General features: G+C 47.9%; 1 protein-coding gene and 1 long non-coding RNA gene across 5 annotated transcripts in view; both read right to left on the bottom strand.

The window, feature by feature from the left end:
• Window positions 1-21353, bottom strand: part of RNF216 (ring finger protein 216) — a 162049-nt gene that overhangs the window by 40195 nt on the left and 100501 nt on the right. The window lies entirely within an intron of this gene.
• LOC140710624 (uncharacterized) lies at window positions 5745-16234 on the bottom strand. Its single transcript, XR_012091727.1, has 2 exons — window positions 14209-16234; window positions 5745-14068 (listed from the first exon to the last, which is right to left on the bottom strand). It is a non-coding gene; the product is annotated as an uncharacterized lncRNA (long non-coding RNA).

Below are 21353 nucleotides of genomic sequence, written 5' to 3'. Positions count from 1 at the left end.
CAATAAAGTGCTTCTCCTACTGGGATCTACATCTTAGTGAAACACTTTTCCAGCAATGAAAGCCATTAAAGCCAAGTATCTGAACCTCAGAACCAGATGTTCAAACCAAACATTTCAACAATGAAACATAGTTCGATAGATTCCTATTTTAATAAGCACAAAAAGTTTTCATCTCATTAAATAAAATTATTTTGGGCCGGGCACAGTGGCTCACGCTTGTAGTCTTAGCACTCTGGGAAGCCGATGTGGGCAGATCACTTAAGTCCAGGAATTTGAGACCAGCCTGGGCAACACAGTGAGACCCCACCTCTACAAAAAATACAAAAATATAGCTGGGTGTGGTGGTATGTGCCTGTAGTCTCAGCTACTTGGGAGGCTGAGGTGGGAGGATTTCTTGAGCCTGGGAGGTAGAGGCTGCAGTGAGCTATGATCACGCTATTGCAGTTCAGTCTGGGTGACACAGACTGCCTAAAAAAAAAATTTTTTTTAACTCACTTGAATAAAATAGTATATTTTAAAGTATGATTCATTTCATTACACCCCCCCCGTTTTTTTTTTGAGACAGAGTCTTGCTCTGTTGCCCAGACTGGAGTGCAGTGGCACCATCTTGGCTCACTGCAAGCTCCGCCTCCCGGGTTCACACCATTCTCCTGCCTCAGCCTCCCGAGTAGCTGGGACTACAGGCGCCCGCCACCTCGCCCCGCTAATTTTTTGTATATTTAATAAAGACGGGGTTTCACTGTGTTAGCCGGGATGGTCTCGATCTCCTGATCTCGTGATCCACCTGCCTCGGTCTCCCAAAGTGCTGGGATTACAGGTGTGAGCCACCGTGCCCGGCCTCATTATACTCTTTTAAGTTTTCTGTATCAGCCGGGCGCAGAAGAGCAAGGGTGAAGGCTTCAGGGCAGGAGAGGGTCTGTCTCATGCTGAGAAAGTCAGTATGGCTGGAGCCCAGTAGGGGAGAGCTGAGAATGGACCATGGTCACCCAGTAGGACTGAGGCTGTAGGGAGGAGTTTGGAAAGCCAAGCTGATCAGGTGGGAAATGCAACCATCTGGTTGACATTTCAAAAGATTCTTCCGGCTGCTATCGTTAAAGGGATGGTTTGCTGGGGTTGTAGGACCTTGCAGCACCTCCTTTCTAAACTAAGGCCAAGTAAATAACTTCAAGGGGAACAGGCTCAGAGTCTGGATTTGATTCTTGGTTAGATTTCCTCAATAGTCCTCCATAAATAAGGGCACAGCTTACTTCCTGAACCAAGGTGTGCCAACACCAAGCCTGGCAGGGGCAGGTAAGGCTGACCTGCAACGGGGCAACAGCAGCACACCTATATTTTTTTGTTAAGAATAAGAGAACCACATTTCCTGATACGGTTTCAGAAAGGGACTTTATTACTATTATTCTTAATATTTTAATTAATTAATTATTTTTTAGAGACAAGGTCTTGCTCTGTTGCCCAGGCTGGAGCGCAGTGGTGCTATTACAGCTCGCTATAACCTTGACCTCCTGGGTGCAAGCAATTCTCTTGCCTCTACCTTCCGAGTAGCGGGGACTACGATCACGTGGCACTACAGCTAAATTTTGTTATTTTATTTGTACAGACAGGTATTGCTATGTTTCCCAGGCTGGTCTCAAATTTCTGGGCTCAAGCGATCTGCCCACCATGGCCTCCCAAAGTGTTGCCACAGAGCCACAGAGCCCGCCCTGTTTTAATTTTTTTTTTTTTTTTGAGATGGAGTCTCGCTTTGTTGCCAGGCTGGAGTGCAGTGGTGCAATCTCGGTTCACTGCAACCTCTGCCTTTTGGGTTCAAGCGATTCTCCTGCCTCAGTTTCCCAAGTAGCTGGGAATACAGGCGCCTGCCACCACACCCAGCTAATTTTTCTATTTTTAGTACAGATGGGGTTTCACAATGTTGGCCAGGATGGTCTCAATCTCTTGACCTCGTGATCCACCCACCTCGGCCTCCCAAAGTACTGGGATTACAGGCGTGAGGTACTGTTTTATTTTTAATGACTGATTGAGACAGGGTCTCACTGTATCACCCAGGCTGGAGTGCAGTGGCACAATCTTGGCTCACTACAGTCACAACCTCCCTGGCTCAAGTCATCCTCCCACCTTAGCCTCCCAAGTAGCTGGGACCACAGGTGTGCACCACCATGCCTGGCTAATTTTTTGTAGAGATGGGGTCTTGCCATGTTGCCCAGGCTCGTCTCAAACTCCTGGAGTCAAGCAATCTGCAAGACTCAGCCTCCCAAAATGCTGAGATTACAGATGTGAGCCACCACGCCTGGCCTGGGGAACATCTTTAACAAAGGTCTAAAACTCCTGCTTTTCACAGTACTAGCCCAATGTTCCTGAAGGTTTAGGTACTTTTTTTTTGAAGACAGCATCTCGGTTTGTCATCTAGGCTGGAGTGCAGTGGTGTGATTCCGACTCACTGCAACCTCTGCCTCCAGGGTTCAAGATTCTCATGCCTCAGTCTCCCAAGTAGCTGGAATTACAGGTATGCACCACCATGCCCAGCTAATTTTTATATTTTTAGTAAAGACAGGGTTTCGCCACATTGGCTAGACTGGTCTTGAATTCCTGGCCTCAAGTGATCTGCCCACCTCAGCCTCCCAAAGTGCTGGGATTACAGGCATGAACCACTGTGCCTGGCCCCTGTGGGCTGTTTATTGAAGGGATGGGGTTTCACTGTATTGCCCAGTCAGTGGTGCCAGCATAGCTCGTGGCAGTCTCCTCAGTAGCCTGAACTTAAAGGTGTGCACCCAGTTTGTAGGCCTAGATTTTTTGTTAAAGAAAGAAATGAAACCTGCTAGGACTGAAAACTTACACATCTTCACACAGGGTGCTTTGCATATACATCTCAATCTTCACAGCAACTCTACAGGGAAGTACTGGAGCATTATTCCCATTTTTAAAAAAGTAAATACGGCCGGGTGTGGTGGCTCACACTTGTAATCCCAGCACTTTGGGAGGCCGAGGCAGATAGATCACTTGAGGTCAGGAGTTTGAGACCAGCCTGGCCAACATGGTGAAATCCCGTCTCTACAAAAAACACAAAAATTAGCCAGGCGTGGCAGTGCATGTCTATAATCCCAGCTACTTGGGAGGCTGAGGCATGAGAATCGTTCGAACCTGGGAGGCAGAGGTTGCAGTGAGCTGAATTGTGCCACTGCACTCCAGCCTGGACAACGCAGTGAGACTCTGCTCAAACAAAAACAAAAACAAAAACAAAAAAAGTAAGAGAAAAAGAAGGCTCAGAGGGTCCAATTAACTTGGTTGAGGTCACAGAGCTTTGGACATGAGTCTGTCTGATCCCAAATCTACTTGCTCTTTCTACTCTAGTCCCACTGCATGCTGACATGGTATTTGCTAGCAAGAGCAGATCACTATTTACTAGAGAACCCAAGGGCATGTGGCTCATGAGACAAACCGAGGTTACAATGGCATCTTGTGTGAGGAGACCAGAGAGGAACAATCAGCAAAGCTGGGTGTGAGCGTCAGGGCATCAAAGGCAGCTGCAGCTGTGCAGGATGCCTGCTTGCCTGGGCTTCCTGGAGAGCTGGGAATGCTAAGTAAGAGGCAGGATGGGATGGAATCAGACCTGAGGATACCCTTTCTTACTGGTAATGATAAGAACCTGCTAATCACAGGGTGATCTCAGACTGGACACGTGTGAGGAAGTAGCTGTTCCTGCCACCTTTGGCCAGTTGCACGTCTGGCGGCAGAGCAAAAGGAAGTCCATTTTTAGATTTCCATTACTGCCTAAACAGAGACAGGCTCCATGAAAGTGTTCCATAGTCACTCCTTCAACCAATCCCTGGACCCTTACTTATAAACACATGCCACTTACCTCCTCAAAGGTAGCCAGGATCATGGCATTAAGATGTGCTAATGGCATTGCTTGAGATTATCACCATCACTGAAACTGCTCTAGGTCAGTTTTGTTTAGAGCAATGCAGGTAACAGAGACAGCTTCTGCACTGAAAGGAATAAAGACAGTCTCACGTTCCCACTTTTGCCCCTTCCACCAGTGCCACTGAGAGCCTTCCATCAGTGCTGCAGAGTGGGATCGGTATAAAACGAAGCCCCCGTCCTTTTAGAGTCTACTCACAAACAGGTAACTCTATACTCTGAGGAAGATGGTGAGTACTTCAGAGGAAACTAAAGCCAGGTAAGGGGCAGGTAGTGTTAACAGGGAGGGTGCCATCTGACACTGGTTTGTCAGGGAAGGCCTGTGTGGAGCTGGCACTTTTGCTTGAACCTGAAGTCTATCTGGTAGAAAAGCGTTCCAGGCAGAGGGAATGCAAGCAGGACAGTAGACGGAGCTGGGACAGGAGAGAGAGCTCAGAGAATCAGTTCTCCCTGAGTCAGCACCCACACTCACTAAGCCCTCAACGGCACAAAATGCTGCCTAAGAATGTCCCTTCTCCTCTGGCAACACCTACTCACCAGTTCTCCTTTCAAATACCAGTGGCTCTGGGAAACCCAAATGACCCGGGAAAAGCTGGCATTTGCTCACTGGGCTCCCAGAGCCCTTGGCTTATGCATTGTTACTGCACTTTTAATGGCATCTTGTATGTCACATCTCTTCCAAAAGCCAGGCGCTCCTTGTGGCAAAGATAATGTCCTGCTGGTCACTATGGACAGGCTTGGCATGGAGGTCTCAATTCATCCATTAAAAAAAAAGTTCACTTGGCCAGGCGTGGTGGCTCACGCCTGTAATCCCAGCACTTTGGGAGGCCGAGGTGGGTGGATCACGAGGTCAGGAGATTGAGACCATCCTGGCTAATACGGTGAAACCCCGTCTCTACTAAAAATACAAAAAAAAAATTAGCCAGGCATGGTGGTGGGCGCCTGTAGTCCCAGCTACTTGGGAGGCTGAGGCAGGAGAATGGCGTGAACCTGGGAGGTGGAGCTTGCAGTGAGCCGAGATCGCGCCACTGCACTCCAGCCTGGGTGACAGAGTGAGACTCTGTCTCAAAAAAAAAAAAAAAAAAAAAAAAGTTCACTTGAGGCTGGACACAGTAGCTCAAGCCTGTAATCCCAGCACTTTGGGAAGCTGAGGAGGGCAGGTCACAAGGTCAGAAGATCGAGACCAGCCTGGCCAACAGAGTGAAACCCCGTCTCTACTAAAAATACAAAAATTAGCTGGGTGTGGTGGCTCACGCCTGTAGTCCCAGCTACTCAGGAGGCTGAGGCAGAAGAATCGCTTGAACCCAGAAGGCAGAGGGTGCAGTGAGTCGAGATCCTGCCACTGTACTCCAGCCTGGGCAACAGAGTGGGAGTCCGCCTCAAAACAAAACAAAAACACCAAAACAAAAAACAAGTTCACTTGAGTGCCTATTCTGTGCCACATGGGGATGTGATGGAGATGAAGCAGGAGAATTCCTGACCTGGAGAGGCTCGTAATCAACCACGGTACGTCTCAGGTATCTTCGGATTTCTAGGGCCTAGCACTAGATTTGAGCGACACAAGGTGCTGAATGTCTCAGGTGGAGGCTGGCAAGACAAAGCACATCTTCTCCATGCAGAGTTATAAATGTATCCCACCCAACTACTGGGACTTTTTTGTACTTTACATGGGCAAGAAAAGCATATCCACATCCTCCCTGAAAGAACATTATTTCCTCCCTATTGGGTCTTATTTATAATTATTCCAAGTAGTTTACGAGAAAATGAAATTATTAATATATACGACCCTTTCAGGTTAATTCATTACAGCCTGAGCCCTAAAGATATGAGTTACTGTCGTTCCTTTCTTTGCTCCCTAATGTCTTTCCCCAATTTAATGCGTTAAACTACAAAGAGCAGTTATCACCAAACGGCTAATGACCAAATGCTTGCAGATGGTGTGAGGAAGTACTGCATATGTTTCAATTAGGATGTTCTTTCTTGATTTTCTCCTATAGTTTCAAGACGTGGAAGCTGGTATCTCTTCAATCAGGATAAAAGGAGCTCACAAAAAGAAAACCCTGAAAATGTGTGCCCAAGAGAACTTCCGGTTTAGAGGGGTCAGGACTGAAAATGCGCAGTCTGTCTGTCTGTGTCCCAGCCTGGCTCTCCCCGACACCCCCAGGGGCTGTGGAAGGCCAGTTGCTGCCCAAGGGTAGGCTGCAGGCTTCCCTCACTGGCCAGCATTCTCCTGTGCACTCTCAGCAACAAGACAGTCCAAACGGCCTGGGTCCAGTTCTTAAAGGACACAAAATTCTTTTTTTTTTTTTTTTTTTTTCAGATAAAGTTTCGCTCTTGTTGCCCACGCTGGAGTGCAATGGCACGTTCTTGGCTCACTGCAACCTCTGCCTCCTAGGTTCAAACAATTATTCCTGCCACAGCCTCCCGAGTAGCTGGGATTACAAGCGCCCGCCAACACACCTGGTTAATTTTTCTATTTTTTAGTAGAGACAGGGTTTCACCATGTTGGCCAGGCTGGTCTTAAACTCCTGACCTCAGGTGATCTGGCCACCTTGGCCTCCCAAAGTGCTGGGATTACAGGAGTGAGCCACCGCACCTGGCCAGGACACACAAAATTCTAACATGAATTAATTCAAATCTGGGAGTGGCCAAGTGAGAGCTCTGGGAAACATTACAAAGCCTCCCCCACCTCACCCCCTAGTCCTGAAGAAAGGGCTTCTTTGGGGAAGATTTCACGTTGTTCTTAAATTTTTTTTGGTTTTCATATACACCTCATCTACCATTTCTATGTACAGAAGCAGGCTTTGAAAAAAGAAATCTTGAAGTCTTGTTTCTGTGGATTAGAAAAGTTGTTTCCCTGAGCCACCAGGATTAGGTGACAAATTGGAATAGGCGAAGCTTTATATGTGGTTTCTGTGCTAATGCTGCCCCCTAAGGATGGAAAGTTACAAGGCACCGAGACATCAGCTTGACTGCTCTGGGAGGGACCACACATAGCTGCTGGCTTTTTACTATACTATGGGGACCAGGGCTTCGAGGACAGAGTGGGAGGGTAAAGTCTTTCTGAAATAAATCAAAGTTCAATTTTATCTTTATCATAGTAACTACAAACAAAACTACCAATTCCCTTATATTATTCAAATACAGATGACTGTTTCTCTCAAATGGCTGTTTAACAAAATCACTGACACTGCATCAGCAACACCCAGGCAATGGCAGGATGTGGACATTCATATAAAAATTCCAAGACCAATATGTGAGCTCCTACTAAGGACTATGGGTCCTGCTCTGTGGTGGGGACCCATGTTAAGTGAAATATATAGTAAGACATGATTGTAAGTGCTGAGGAGAAAAAAAATACAGGAAGGAAGAATTCACTGGGGTGGAGAGGGGAAAATAGTTCACAACTATAAACTGATGGTCAGGGAAGGCCTCTCTGTGAAGGTGCAGGTAAATGAAGACTTAAAGTCGAGAATTCCAGGCACAGGGAGCAGGGAGGAGCAGGGTGGGCAGAGCTGTAAGGAGGAGAGGAGGGTTGGGTTTACAGGCTGCCTGGGGCCTGGGAGGTGATGATAAGGGCTTTGGCCTGTGCCCAGAGTAAACAGATGCTGAAGAAGAGCCTCTGCAATGGCTTTGCATGAGGTTGATTCCCAAAGAACTCCACCTGCAGGGATCCCTTTCACGGGGAGCTCTCAAGCCCTCTGAGCTGCCCCTCTGAAGGTGGGGCCACTCCCGCCTTCCTGCCAAGCTTCGCAAAGCCTGGAAAGCGCAGGAGAAGAGGCTGTGACTAAGCTCCTTTCAAAGGATTTGCTCCCTGTAGATGCTCCATACAATACAGGTTGTGGAATCGAAGTTACTATAGCAATGACTTCCTGTTTTTTTTTTTTTTTTTTGAGACAGGGTCTTATTCTGTCACCAGGCTGGGGTGCAGTCAGTGGTGCCATCATAGCTCACTGGGCTTAAGCCTAGACTCAAGTGATCCTGCCACCTCAGTGCCCATAGTAGCTGTGATCACAGGTGCATGCCACCATATCTGGCTAATGTTTTGTAGAGACCAGGTCTTGCTATGTTGCCCAGCCTGGTGTCAAACTCCTGGGCTCAACGGATGCACCCACCTCAGCCTCCCATATCCTGGGATTACAGCTGTAAGGCACTGTGCCTGGCCAGCCATGACTTTTAAACTATAAACTGTGGCCCTCTGGTGGGTTGTAAAGTCATTTCAGGAGATTATGACTAGTGGTTTTTAAAGAAAGCTAAAACAGAAAATACTAGGGCACACTCCATGTGTCAAGTATTTGTTTTATAAAACTACTGTTTCTGTTACACCTACATTTATTTATGTTTGGATGAGGCTTATGGTAATTTATATTTCTTCCTATAGGTTACAAGCAAAAAGTCTAAAAGCCATTAATTTAGAATTCATTCAGAATCAAAGTTTCTTTAAAAAGGCATCCAAAGGCTCATTCTCACAATAGAAGTCCCGGGGATCACTGCCAGGAACTGAAAACCGGCCCCATCTCTAGTTACCCTGGAGGTGACTCTGCTGATGAGGAACAATGCCCGGGAACCAGGGGAACCCCAGCCTTCTCCCTCCTGCAGGAGCAGGGCCATGCATAGGAAGATCTAATCACACATCATTTCAAACTGTCAAATAGAAACACTGCTATCACTTGGGCAGAAACAAGCCAGGCTGACCTTGTCTTTGCTCACTACTTGGGCTACCCCCGGGCTTCCCAGGGTTTTACTGGGAATCCTGGCCTGGCAGGAACAGCCAGCAAAACCAGCTCTTGCCTGCTGGAACTCCACTGTCAGCATGCCCTGGAAGAGAGGTTGCAGATTCCAGGAAGCTTCCTTCCAGGTAGGACAAAGGCCATCTTGACACTCCTCCTCATGCCCAGGTTGACAACAGCTGGACTTAAAGTGGCTGGACCAGGTCAGGAAAGGAGCCACTGGGGTCTGGGCGTGTGGTGGGAAGGAGGAAGTCGAGGCTTCATCCAGAGTCATTCAGCAGAAGTGCTGGTTCCAGGGTACAGCGCAGCTTCCAGTTGAGCAGGTAACTTTGCATTGGTATTTTAGGGTGCCGTGTAAAGATGGCAGGAATTCATGTATCCAGGGACAGAAGAATACAAAACTATCTGAACTTGGGGTTGATAACACCCCTTTGTGGACATCAGACAGGACATCTTGCAAAGTACTGTTTATATAGCAGGCATAGAAAAGCGGCTGCCCTGGTAGTTTTTCACATTCTCATAAAAATCAAATTCCTTTTCAGAGTAAATAGCAAAGCGGACTTTTTTTTCCTTTCTTTTTTTTTTTTGAGACAGAGTCTCGCTCTGTTGGCCCAGGCTGGAGTGCAGTGGTGTGATCTCGGCTCACTGCAAGCTCTGCCTCCCAGGTTCACGCCATTCTCCTGCCTCAGTTTCCTGAGTAACTGGGACTACAGGCGCCCACCACCATACCTGGCTTCTTTTTTGTATTTTTAGTAGAGACAGGGTTTCACCCTGTTAGCCAGGATGGTCTCGATCTCCTGACCTCATGATCTGCCCGCCTTGGCTCCCAAAGTGCTGTGATTACAGGCGTGAGCCACCGCGCCCGGCCAAGCGGGCTTTTAATCTTTCCCTCTTTGCTAGTGAAATGTGACAAAAAGGGAAGGAAGCCTCTCTTGGGGACAGGAGATATGAATTGGGTATGAGGGTCACAGGAGGGAGGAAAAAAGGGTCAACTCGACACAGAAGAATAAAAAATGTAGGTGGGAGACACCCAGGGTGGAGGGCTCAGAAGCAGGGCCAGAGATCCCAGTTCTGAGAAAGAACGCTGTTAGGAAGTAGCCAGGGCCTGCTGTTGCCCTTCCAGGGCTTCATGCCCTTCATTCTCCTGGTTCACAAGGTTCGGGTATTCTAGTCATGGTATATCTTCCCCATATCTTTACTATGGGAAATAGTAAAACACAATCTCGTTAGCATACTATCCATCCGATGCCTCCAGATGCTACTACTGTCATACCCTCACTCATCCCCACAGGGCTCTTATCCAGCTGAAATCTAGTCCTCTCCCCCAGGAATACAAGCAGTAGCATAAGTGATTTTTAGTTCTGTGAACCTAATACTATAAAGAGCATTAGAGAGTATTTCAACACAGGCAGCTGGCTACAGATGGCCCCCTTGGGGGAAACTATCACACCCAGTCCCTTGCTATGCAGGATAGGCAGGACTGTCTCCACCTGCCAGCCTGAGAGGAATATGGGCGGTCGGGCTCCGGCTATACCTACTAACCACAGTTGCATCTGACAAGATCTCTAAGTGATTCCGACACATAGTAAAATTGAGAAGCTCTGACCTCTTTTGATCCAGGTCTTGGTTTTGCCGATCCTTTGACACCTCTATTTAGTAGAAAAGAAACGACGAGATCTTTAGAAGACCAATCTTTGCCACTGGCATGCACAGGGAGGCTGACACATTCATTATCCACTCTTTTCAGTGCAGCTGAAAAGACTGGCAGAGTTTACTCAACACTTATGAAATCATCACTCCATCTTGCCTCAAGTGAAGATTATTGACAGATTTAGCAGTAAGAGACCAAAGATGCTAGAGAGTGAGGTGAGGGGTCTGTCCATGCTTGTAAACCAAGACCTAAACTTTGTATCAAATCTGCCAGATACCATTGTTGAAACTGAGACTGTGTTGTCCAGGCGCGGTGGCTCACGCCTGTAATCCCAGCACTTTGGGAGGCGAAGGTGGGCGGACCACTTGAGGTCAGGAGTTTGGAGACCAGTCTGGCCAACATGGCAAAACCCCATCTACTAAAAATACAAAAATTAGCCCGACATGGTGGTGTGCACTTGTGATCCCAGCTACTTGGGAGGCGGAGGCAGGAGAATTGCTAGAACCTGGGAGGTGGAGATTACAGCGAGCTGAGATCGCATCACTGCACTCCAGCCTGGGCAAGACGCCATCTCAAAAAAAAAAGAAAGTGAGATTGTGGATGGTGCGTTTGGGAATCCTTTTTTTTTTTTTTTTTTGAGATGGAGTCTTCGCTCTGCCATCCATGCAAGAGTGTACTGGCACGATCTCTCGGCTCACCAAAACCTCCGCCTCCCAGGTTCAAGTGATTCTCCTGTCTCAGCTTCCCGATAAGCTGGGATTACAGGCACGCACCACCATGCCCCGCTATTTATGTATTTATTTTTACAGAGACGGGGTTTCACCATGTTGGCCAGGCTGGTCTCAAACTCCTGACCTCAAGTGATCCACTTGCCTTGACCTCCCAAAGTGCTGGAACTACAGGCGTGAGCTACAGTGCCCAGTCTGGAAATCACTTTCATAAACAACCTGGATGTGAGATTTTCAGGATCCATTTCCTGCACAAGCACTGCTCCCCTGAGATGACACATTCCTGACCACAGTGCTGCTGCCCGACGGCAGGGGACCCAGCCACGTGGAAGTGGGCTCCTCCAATGTGCATGGAGGGGCTGACAAAAGGGGATACCCAGAACCAGAAGAGAGTGCTGAACTGATGGTCGGGTAAAATACAGACCATCTTTTATTTCCTCTTTTTGCTTATTCTTGGATTTAAATTTTTGGTACAGTTAATCATGTATGAAACAAACTTTAGGAGATTCCATCATTTCACAGAAATACTTATGAGCAAGAAATTAAATTCTGACCCCAAAGCATGTTTAATTTCCACCCCCACTGGTTCATTAGTTTCTTCATGTCTGACAACCTAAGGTGACCTTTGGAAGCAAAAGTACAACTAAGGTGGTGTAACTGCGTCTTGTAACACAGTATGTTGAAATGTGACTTCCCTCTCTATTTTTTTTTGAGTGGTGTTTTCAGCCTTAATCCATAGCCCAAATTCTCAGTTCCAGTTATGTGGCCTACCCAGGAGGAACTTGTCGTGGTGGACACATAAGGAGGCCGTCTGTAGCCTTTTTCGGGGGCGAGGGTCCACCCTAGGAAGGCAGGACTCAAGGTCTGCCCAGGAGGAACCACCATGCCTCTCCTTTCCCTAGGAGGCCTAGAGTGATTTCTGGGAACTACTTGGTTCTGGGAGAGCTGCTGGAGTGGCAGCCTGCTCTGGTGTTTGCTAATATTGTTTTTATTATTTTTTCTCTACAGAAACTGCTCTAAATAACACAGATGGACAACAGGATAAAACCTCACCAGAGGCAACATGCCTTTTGCCAGCCTCACTAAGCTGCGCTCTACTCAGGCTCAGCAACTGCTCCATGTGCCCATGTGAAGGCTGGAAATCCTGATGAACACAGTGGGGACGCAGCTGCTCATGCTTGAATAGACTTGTCTTTGGCTCAACTCTACCCCAGTGGTAACTGCTCGTGCTTTCTATGGTTTTCCCAACTGAATTACACGTGCTAAAAAGACACACCGTTTATCTGTGGCTGTTATGAACTGAACTGTGTCTTCCTCAAACGCATATGTGAAGCCCTCAACTCTGACACCTTGGACAATGACTGTATTTGGAGACAGGGCCTTTAAAGAGGTGATTATATTAAATGAGGCCGATACGGTGGGTGCTATTCCAATCTAACTGATAGCCTTATAAGAAGGACAGAGAGACACCAGAGGAGCGCACAGAAAAGACCACGTGAAGACACAGCACGAAGACAGCCCTCTGCAAGCCAAGGACAGGGGCCTCACAAGAAATGAAACCTGCTGACAACTTCATTTCAGACTTGTAGCTCCAAAACTGTAGGAAAACTGACAGCATATAAGCCCCTAGTCTGGTATTTTACTATGGCAGCTGAGCTGATCAAGACAGTGGCCATTGATGACTATCAAACAGTAGATGGCAGTGGATCAGAGAAGTTCCTGTCCCTTCGTACACACGCTGTGTCCTCTGATCTTCTTCATACGTGTTGGAGACGTTAAGTCCTGATTCTGGGGGACAGATGGAAAGCAGGCTGTAGAGACTGGGACTAAGTCCCAGAAAACCAAGAATGGCACCAATTTATTTTCCATCCAGAAGAGCACATGGCTTCCTGGAAGCAGCTGCCCTTAAATACATGTTTACTTTGGAGGAATGATAATCTTGTAGTTATATCAGTTACTTTGGTCTTTACTAATGTTTATATAAAAGGATCCCATTCTACAAAAACGCCAAGTTGGAGAGTTATGTTTGTTAAATTTAATAACAAGAAGTGAAGCAACCAGACTTTAGAATGAAACTACACACACATATGTAGTGCTTGTAGCATCAAGACAACTCGCAGTTTAACCCACTGATGAATTTCAACAGGAGCTGGACTCTGAATTGATGTTCTGGGGAAAAAAAGAGGTTTCCAGAATTCATAAAACACATGCTGAATTACATTTTTATCCACTTACATACATTCTCTTGCTGGTACCCAATGATAAACACTCATCACATAAATATTTAAGTGATCACATAAGCACACTGGTGCTGGTATGGAGCATGAGTCTGGAAGAAAGAAGGCCAGTGAGGAGGCTGCTATTGTTTCCTGGTGAGCAGTGCAAGGTGGAGGATAGATGTGAGGGAGGACTCGAGACAGGATGCTGTAGAGCACTGGGAGGCAAGGAGCCGGGGCTCTCTGGGACACAGGCAGCACACTCCCAGGACAGTGCTGAGGAGCCCTACTGGGTTCTATCATTTGACCAAGGGGGATGTCTTGAAATTGGAAAATGTACAAAAAAGTGCTGAGATGTCCTGGGTTACAGCTCAGGATCTGTGGTTTATAGGTGTATTGTGTCTTAACAAGAGACAAGGGGCAGGGGCAGGATGTATCCATCTTTCCACTGACTCAGGGTGAGACGGGGGCATAGGTGCATGGTGTGGGCATTCCCACCACTCTCTGGACCTCCTGAGACCAATGTGTCCTCTACAACACCAAACACCTCACCTGTGGGCAGTATTGCACTGGTCACCAGCACCATCCCAAGCGGGGGAAGTCAGTGGTTACTGAGATTCTTCTATGAAGCCACAGGGTGTAGAGCATGGCCTCTGCCTGCCCACTTATCTACCCTGCCTGCTTACGGTAATTAGCGTGGTTCCTGTCAGTGCAGCTGCTGTTCAAGAACAGGCTCGACACAGTGGAGTGGGCTGGAGATGGCTTTGTGGAGACAGCAGTACAGGCCAAGAGGTGAAGAGCAGGTAGGAGGATGGGCAAAACGATCTGCAAGAACAGGCAGGCAGGTGGGGGACTGGCTTAGTTTGTGAGAAGGGAAGAAGGGGCCAGACTAACAAGAGTGACAAAGACTCTAGAAGCCACTCCAGGTTCCAACTGGGGGTGATGTGAAGAACAGCAAAGCTGACCTGTCACGTAGGGCAGTCTGCAGGGAAGACAGCAAGTTGCAGGATCAAGTGCAGGAGACCAAGGCCACAGCCCAGAGTGGGGGTCTGCAAGGAATTTCTCCATTTGGCTAGATTTGGAGAATAAAACATCCCATGTCATCACAGCAAATAAGAAAAATATTAAGCCTGAGCAACACAGCATGACCTTGTCTCTACAAAAAATAAAAAAATTAGCTGGGTGCAGTGGTGTACATCTGTAATTCCAGCACTTTGGGAGGCTGAGGCAGGAGGATCACCTGAGGAGTTTGAGACAAGTCTTGGAAAGACAGGGAGACCTCCATCTCTCTCTCTCTCTCTCTTTTTGAGATGGAGTCTTGCTCTGTCGCCCAGGCTGGTGTGCACTGGCACGATCTCCGCTCACTGTAACATCTGCCTCTTGGGCTCAAGTGATTCTCCTGCCTCAGCCTCTGAGTAGCCAAGATTACAGGCATGCGCCACCATGCCTGGCTAATTTTTAATTATTATTATTTTTTTATGATGGAATCTTGCCTTGTCACCTAGGCTGGAGTGCAATGGTGTGATCTCAGCTCACTGCAACCTCCACCTCCCGGGTTCAAACAATTCTCCTGCCTCAGCCTCCCGAGCAGCTGAGATTACAGGCGCCCACCACCATGCCCAGCTAATTTTTGTATTTTTAGTAGAGATGGGGCTTCACCATGTTGGTCAGGCTGGTCTCGAACTCCTGACATCATGATCCGCCCATCTCTGCCTCCTAAAGCATTGGGATTACAGGCATTAGCCACTGTGCCTAATTTTCGAATTTTTAGTAGAGACGGCATTTCACCATGTTGGCCATGCTAGTCTCGAACTCCTGACCTCGTGATCCACCCGCCTCAGCCTCCCAAAGTGCTAGGATTACAGGAGTGAGCCACTGCACTTAGCCCGCTATCTCTTTAAAAAAAAAAAAAAAAAGAGAGAGAAAGTAAGTCCAGATGTGGTGGCACACACCTGTAGTCCCAGCTACTTGGGAGGGCAAGGTGGAAGGATCACTTGAGCCCAGGAGGTTGAGGCTGCAGCGAGCTATGATCGCATCTCTGCACTCTGGCCTGGGCAACAGAGACTCTATCTCCAAACAAAACAAAACAAAAAAAACAAATGAAAAAAGCCAGCTGGGAATTCTTGGGGAGACTAGTTCAAAAAGAGGTGATGCTCACTCATTTATAGTTGTGGAAAGCAGGGGTCTTTAAAGCTGAGTTGAGATCACGTCACTGCACTCCAGCCTGGGCAACAGAGTGAGACTCTATTTCAAACAAATAAAAAATAAATAAAAATAATAAAATAAATAAAGTAAATGTGGGTACAGAATGGCTACTGGTGAAACTGCTGAAAAAACAGCTTCATATGTAACTACAGCAGAGCTCCCACAATTTAAAAGGTGAATTTTTTAACAATGGCAGGGAAAAAAGTAGTGATTCTGGAACATTCAAATAAGGTACTAACTACTAACAGTCTGTTGTATGCTATTTACTGTGCTAGGCGCTTCACAGATATCACCTCATTCAATTCTTATCCCTCTGCACACATGCTAGGTTCTGTACACACAAGAATTAGAGGCCCCAGAGGGGCAAGCTTTCCTGGGCCATATCCCAGGGGACAGGGGAAGTGTGAGTTTGGCAGGGTATAGTGGCCCATACCCGTAATCCCAGAACTTTGGAAGGCTGAGGCAGGAAGATCACTTGAGGCCAGGAGTTTGAGACAAGCCTGGACAACAAAGCAAGACACTCTCTACAAAAAATAAATTTAAAAAAGTTAACTGGGTGTAGTGTGCCCACTTAAGAGTCCCAGCTACTCAGGAGGCTGAGGCAGGGGGACTGCTTGAGGCCAGGAGATCAGGCTGCAGTGAGCTATGATGGTATCACAGCGCTCCAGCCTGTGTGACAGAGCAAGACCCTCTCAACACAAACAAACAAACAAACAAACAAACAAAGGAGCAGGGTCATGAAGCCTGTAGCGCTAACTCTATTCAAATTCTTCTTCTTTTTTTTTTTTTTTTTTTTTTTGAGATGGAGTTTTACTCTTGTTGTCCAGGCTATAGTGCAATGGCGTGATCTCAGCTCACTGAAACCTTCCACCTCCTGGGATCAAGCGATTCTCCTACCTCAGCCTCCCAAGTGCTGGGATTACAGGCACGCGCCACCACATCTGGCTAACTGTGTATTTTTAGTACAGACGGGGTTTCTCCATGTTGTTCAGGCTGGTCTCGAACTCCTGACCCCAGGGGATCTGCCCGCCTTGGCCTCCCAAAGTGCTGGGATTACAGGCCTGAGCTACTGCACCAGGCCCTCTTCTTCTTTTTTCTTTTTTTTTTTTTGAGACGGAGTCTCACTCTGTTGCCCAGGCTGGAGTGCAGTGGCGTGATCTCGGCTCACTGCAAGCTCCGTCTTCCAGGTTCACGCCATTCTCCTGCCTCTCAGCCTCCCAAGTAGCTGGGGCTACAGGTGCCCACCACCATACCTGGCTTATTTTTTGTATTTTTAGTAGAGATGGATTTTCACCATGTTAGCCAGAATGGTCTCGATCTCCTGACCTCAAGATCCACCCGCCACGGTCTCCCAAAGTGCTGGGATTACAGGCGTGAGCCACCGCCCCCAGCCACCTTTTTTCTTTTTTTTGAGACAGAGTCTAGCTCTGTTTCCCAGGCTAGAGTGCAATGTGATTTCAGCTCACTGTAACCTTTGTCTCCTGGGTTCAAGTGATTCTCATGCCTCAGCCTTCCAAGTAGCTGGAACTACAGGCCACGTGTGCCACCATGCCTGGCTAATTTTTTTTGTATTTGTAGGAAAGAGAGGGTTTTGCCATGTTGGTTAGGCTGATCTTGAACTCCTGGCCTCAAGTGATTGGACCGCCTTGGCCTCCCAAAGTGTTGAGATTACAGGTGTGAACCAAAGCCTCAAGTTCTTTCCATGCCAAAGAAATTTCTTTCTCCCCAGCTATACACCTTATAATTTTATGCAAACTTTTAACACACAACAAAGCTGACCTTAAAAGTGCTGACGGCAGGTGCAAAAAGTATGATTCTGAACCAAGTCAAGCCCCATTTGTGAGAACAGCCGCTGGGGAACCCCCCTGAGTTGCACCTGCATTGAGTGCTCAGGCCAAGCCACTGGCCTCTGCTTCCTCACAGTCTCCTGTCCATCCTGTCTGCCTGGCTGTGTGACCACCACAGCTCTCATGGGGCTCCTGGCACACACAAGACACCTGGACATTAGAGAGGGCACCAGAGGGGAATACACACACAATTGGGAGGAATGGCTTCCAGCTGAAAAGGCTGGCCCCCTATGTCCCTATTCTTAAGGAATAATGGCATTTCAGGCCTAACAACTGGGACAGAAAGAAGACTCACAAACACACAGTGCAACCTGAGCCTTGACACAGAAAAGCCACTGGCCTCAGGTTCCAAGCACTTCCTCTCTGGTCATTGTTCCAGGCTAGATTCAAGGCTGGCCCTGGGTCACAGGTGTGCGTCCAGCTGGGGCACTTCAAAATGGGACCAGTGAACACTGGACATAACCTCATCCAAGGCCCCTTATTTCCCATAGGGAAGGGTTATTGCTCCTTAAAAACTAAACCAAAACCCACTAACCACATGAAATGAACCTCATAAGAGACCTAACTAGTGGCCTGACCTAAGAGAAATACCACTACAGACCACATTTTTAGGGCACTCTGATGTATGGTTTACATAGTGTGGAAAACAAAAGTGATTTCATTTTCTAATGGCATTAATTCTACATTGTCCAGGTGTTAATTTTAGAGCAAACACACGTGACTTAGAGACTGCTCAGCACGTGCTTCTGTGACAGCAGCCAAGGAGTTGCCATCTGCTGCTGTCTTTGCTTCTGGACCTTATGTGCTCTACTGTATGGGTGGTCTGGGTCTGGGCAATGCCACCTGCATTCACTAAAGGCAAGCACTAGGTAAATTATCTCCATCGTAAAACTGGACTGCTAATCGCAGAACCATATTGTTTTGGTTTTCTTGCCATTTTCTCAGGCTTTCCTCTATAAAGGGGGAAAAAAAAAAGGAAATCTAGAAGAAAAAAAGAATGAAATAAAAGATCCAGGCTGGGGCCGGGCGCGGTGGCTCAAGCCTGTAATCCCAGCACTTTGGGAGGCCGAGACGGGCGGATCACGAGGTCAGGAGATCGAGACCATCCTGGCTAACACGGTGAAACCCCGTCTCTACTAAAAATACAAAAAACTAGCCGGGCGAGGTGGCGGGCGCCTGTAGTCCCAGCTACTCGGGAGGCTGAGGCAGGAGAATGGCGTAAACCCGGGAGGCGGAGCTTGCAGTGAGCTGAGATCCGGCCACTGCAGTCCAGCCCGGGCTACAGAGCAAGACTCCGTCTCAAAAAAAAAAAAAAAAAAAAAAAAAAAGATCCAGGCTGTATTGAAAGGCCACATATACGGCTTTTGGTAGATTATCAATAACAGCAAACCCTTACAAAGGGACCATCCTAAGCACTTTGTGCTTAACCATTTGTCTGTCTTTCACATTTATGTTAGCATCCTCAGACTGGAAAGCAGTGACTAAGAACAGGTCTGGAATTGCCATTCAATTGCTATGAGAGCAGGTGAATCGCCTTCCAGTCCTGGCCTGACCTCATTCTCCACTTCCTGTGCAGAGTCCTGGGAGTGTTGCTCAGGAAATCCCAGGAATCAGAGTCTGCCCAAGGGGAAAGATTGCCTATGCAGAGGCCATTAGAGTAACTAAATCAGAATCCAGTAGAAATCAGGGCAAGGGGGATACCTCAAAGTAACGGAGCTAGAAAAACAGCTCTTTGCTCTCTTCTGGGTTCCTGGTTTACATACAAAGCCCCAGCCCTGTTATCACACACCCATACTCTTAACTGGAGCAGGACCGGTGATCTTACCAGGGGGTGACCAGATTTTGGGACTGTTCTTGGTATTCTACCTTCTCCTACACACCTCTCTTCGTCTTGGTGGTACTGGGGTTTCCTCCCAGCTCAGAGACGTGCACTCCAATGCCTGACGCCCCACTGTGGAGCCAACGGGCCCCGCCTACAGAAATTTGCCAATACTCAGGCATGTGCCCAAATCTAGGTTTACTTCTGAGGCTCTGGGGCCCTCTGCTGACCGCCTGCTGTAACTTTTAGCTCCTCACCAGACCAACAAGAAACCCAGCCTGAAAAATCTTCCCATTTTACTGCCATCTACAAGACTTTCAATTATGTTCTCTGAGCTTCTGCAATGTCAATATATTACTGGCATTTCATAAACAGGATCAGAATAACGTTAAGGCTGACAGGCCCTGGGCAGGGAACTAACCATCGCCAAGGACTGACCTACGTTACCACCTCCCCAAGCACAGAGAAAAATGAGATTCAGAGATTCATGCCACCTGGTGTCCCCACATGACCTAGTGGTCAGGAGACTGGCTCTGGGCCCATCTGAGCAGTCCACCATGGCTACTTACTAAAGTGACCTTGGGTGAGTGACCTCACCTCTCCCAGCATCAGCTTCCCTATCTATAAAAGGAGTGCTTATAAGGAGGCTGGCACTCGTAGTGACCAGTATCAGTTGCTGCTCTGCCATGTCTAGTCACAACTGTGCCTCCTGGGCCTGCTACCCTCCAAGCATGCTTCCAGGAAACTCTGCACCGTGGGAGCTAAGGCAGTGAGACAAACTGGAGAGGATGCGCCTCACACAGAAGGTGACAGAGCAGATTTCTGGACACCAGCTCACCAGGGAAGACGTGAGAGCTGGACTGGATATAACGCAAGAGGCAAAGGTCTGCAGACAGCCGAGGAGGCCAAGCCCCTAGAGAGGAAGTGGGGAGCATGGCTGGTTTATCAGTTGCCCTCCAATAACACTGACCACACAGGCACCAGAAATGGCCTCAGCAGAGCAACGAGGAAATTTACGGGAGCCACAAAAGTAGAATATTTTATATGCTACTGAGTAAAGCTGTAAAATTTAAGAGTAGAGAAATTAGATACAGTGGGATGAATAACAACAGCTACCATATATTGAGTGCTTATGGATGAAACATTTTACTTATCAAATCAATTAATCCTCCTAATAACTTTTCAGGAGGATCCTGTTACCCTTGGGGAGGAGAAGAGGGGAGGCCACACAGCTAACAAGTGGTGGGACAGGCATCTGAACATGGCCATGCTGCTCCAGCCGGCCCCCGCCAAAGGCACTGGACTAAGGGCCTGTTTGTCACTGTCTAGTGACATATTTTGGGGAAATCCTTCAGCCCTAGAATGGTGCAGAACAGGGCAAGCTGTGGCCTGGCCAGCCTCACAAGGGGCTGGGTAGTGAGGATGGAGGTGCTGAATGCACTGGTGCACACACAGATGTATCAAGTGTAATGAGGCTGTTGGTGAGTCCGGGGGAATGCAGTGAAGCCTCTCAGCAGCAAGAGTTCTGACCAGAGCCCCTTGAGGGTCCTCCCTGCCTCACGTTTCTAGAAGCCTAGGTGATCACCAGATGTGCAATTATTTGATAAGGCTTAGCTCCAGGTGTTATGGCAACAGACACAACATCAAAACCACTGAAATCAAGAGTGAGAATAGCCCTGTCATGGAATCTACCATGGAATGTGCTGCTGCAGGGAGCAATTAAACAAAAAAAGAAAGGCAGACACCACTGAGAGAAGAGCGTATCTGTGTGAGTGCTTACATTTCTAACAACTGGCCCTGTGTGAATAAGCATCTTCAGACCCTCAGCAGGACAGAATCCAGCACCCAGACCATCATGCTCTGCCGGGTCCCTCACCGGCCTTTCCGCTAAGTGGCCAGAATCCCCGGGCAGGTGAGCCAGGCGGCTCCACAGTCGGCACAATAGGGACCCTGTATGCAGAGTGAGTCCCTGAGGGTCCTGAGTGTTTCTTGCTGGGATCCTTACACCATCAGTCCTCTGCTACCAGAATAATCATGTGAGAGGCTAAATCTGATCACTTCACTACCCTGTTTAATGACCATGGACAGAATTCCTGCTGTAATCAGGAAGAAGTCCACATTGTTCACACAAGGGATGTGCCCTCCACGACCTGGCCCTGAAGCTTCCAGCCTCCTCACTCGCCCTGGAAACACACACTCCCCTCTACTTTAACACTCTGTGTCCTCTTCTGGAAGATTC

The sequence above is a fragment of the Chlorocebus sabaeus genome, chromosome 28, assembly GCF_047675955.1.
Source record: "Chlorocebus sabaeus isolate Y175 chromosome 28, mChlSab1.0.hap1, whole genome shotgun sequence".
NCBI lineage: Eukaryota > Metazoa > Chordata > Mammalia > Primates > Cercopithecidae > Chlorocebus > Chlorocebus sabaeus.
Note: the sequence above shows the minus strand (reverse complement) of the source record. Positions and strands in the feature narration are given on the sequence as shown.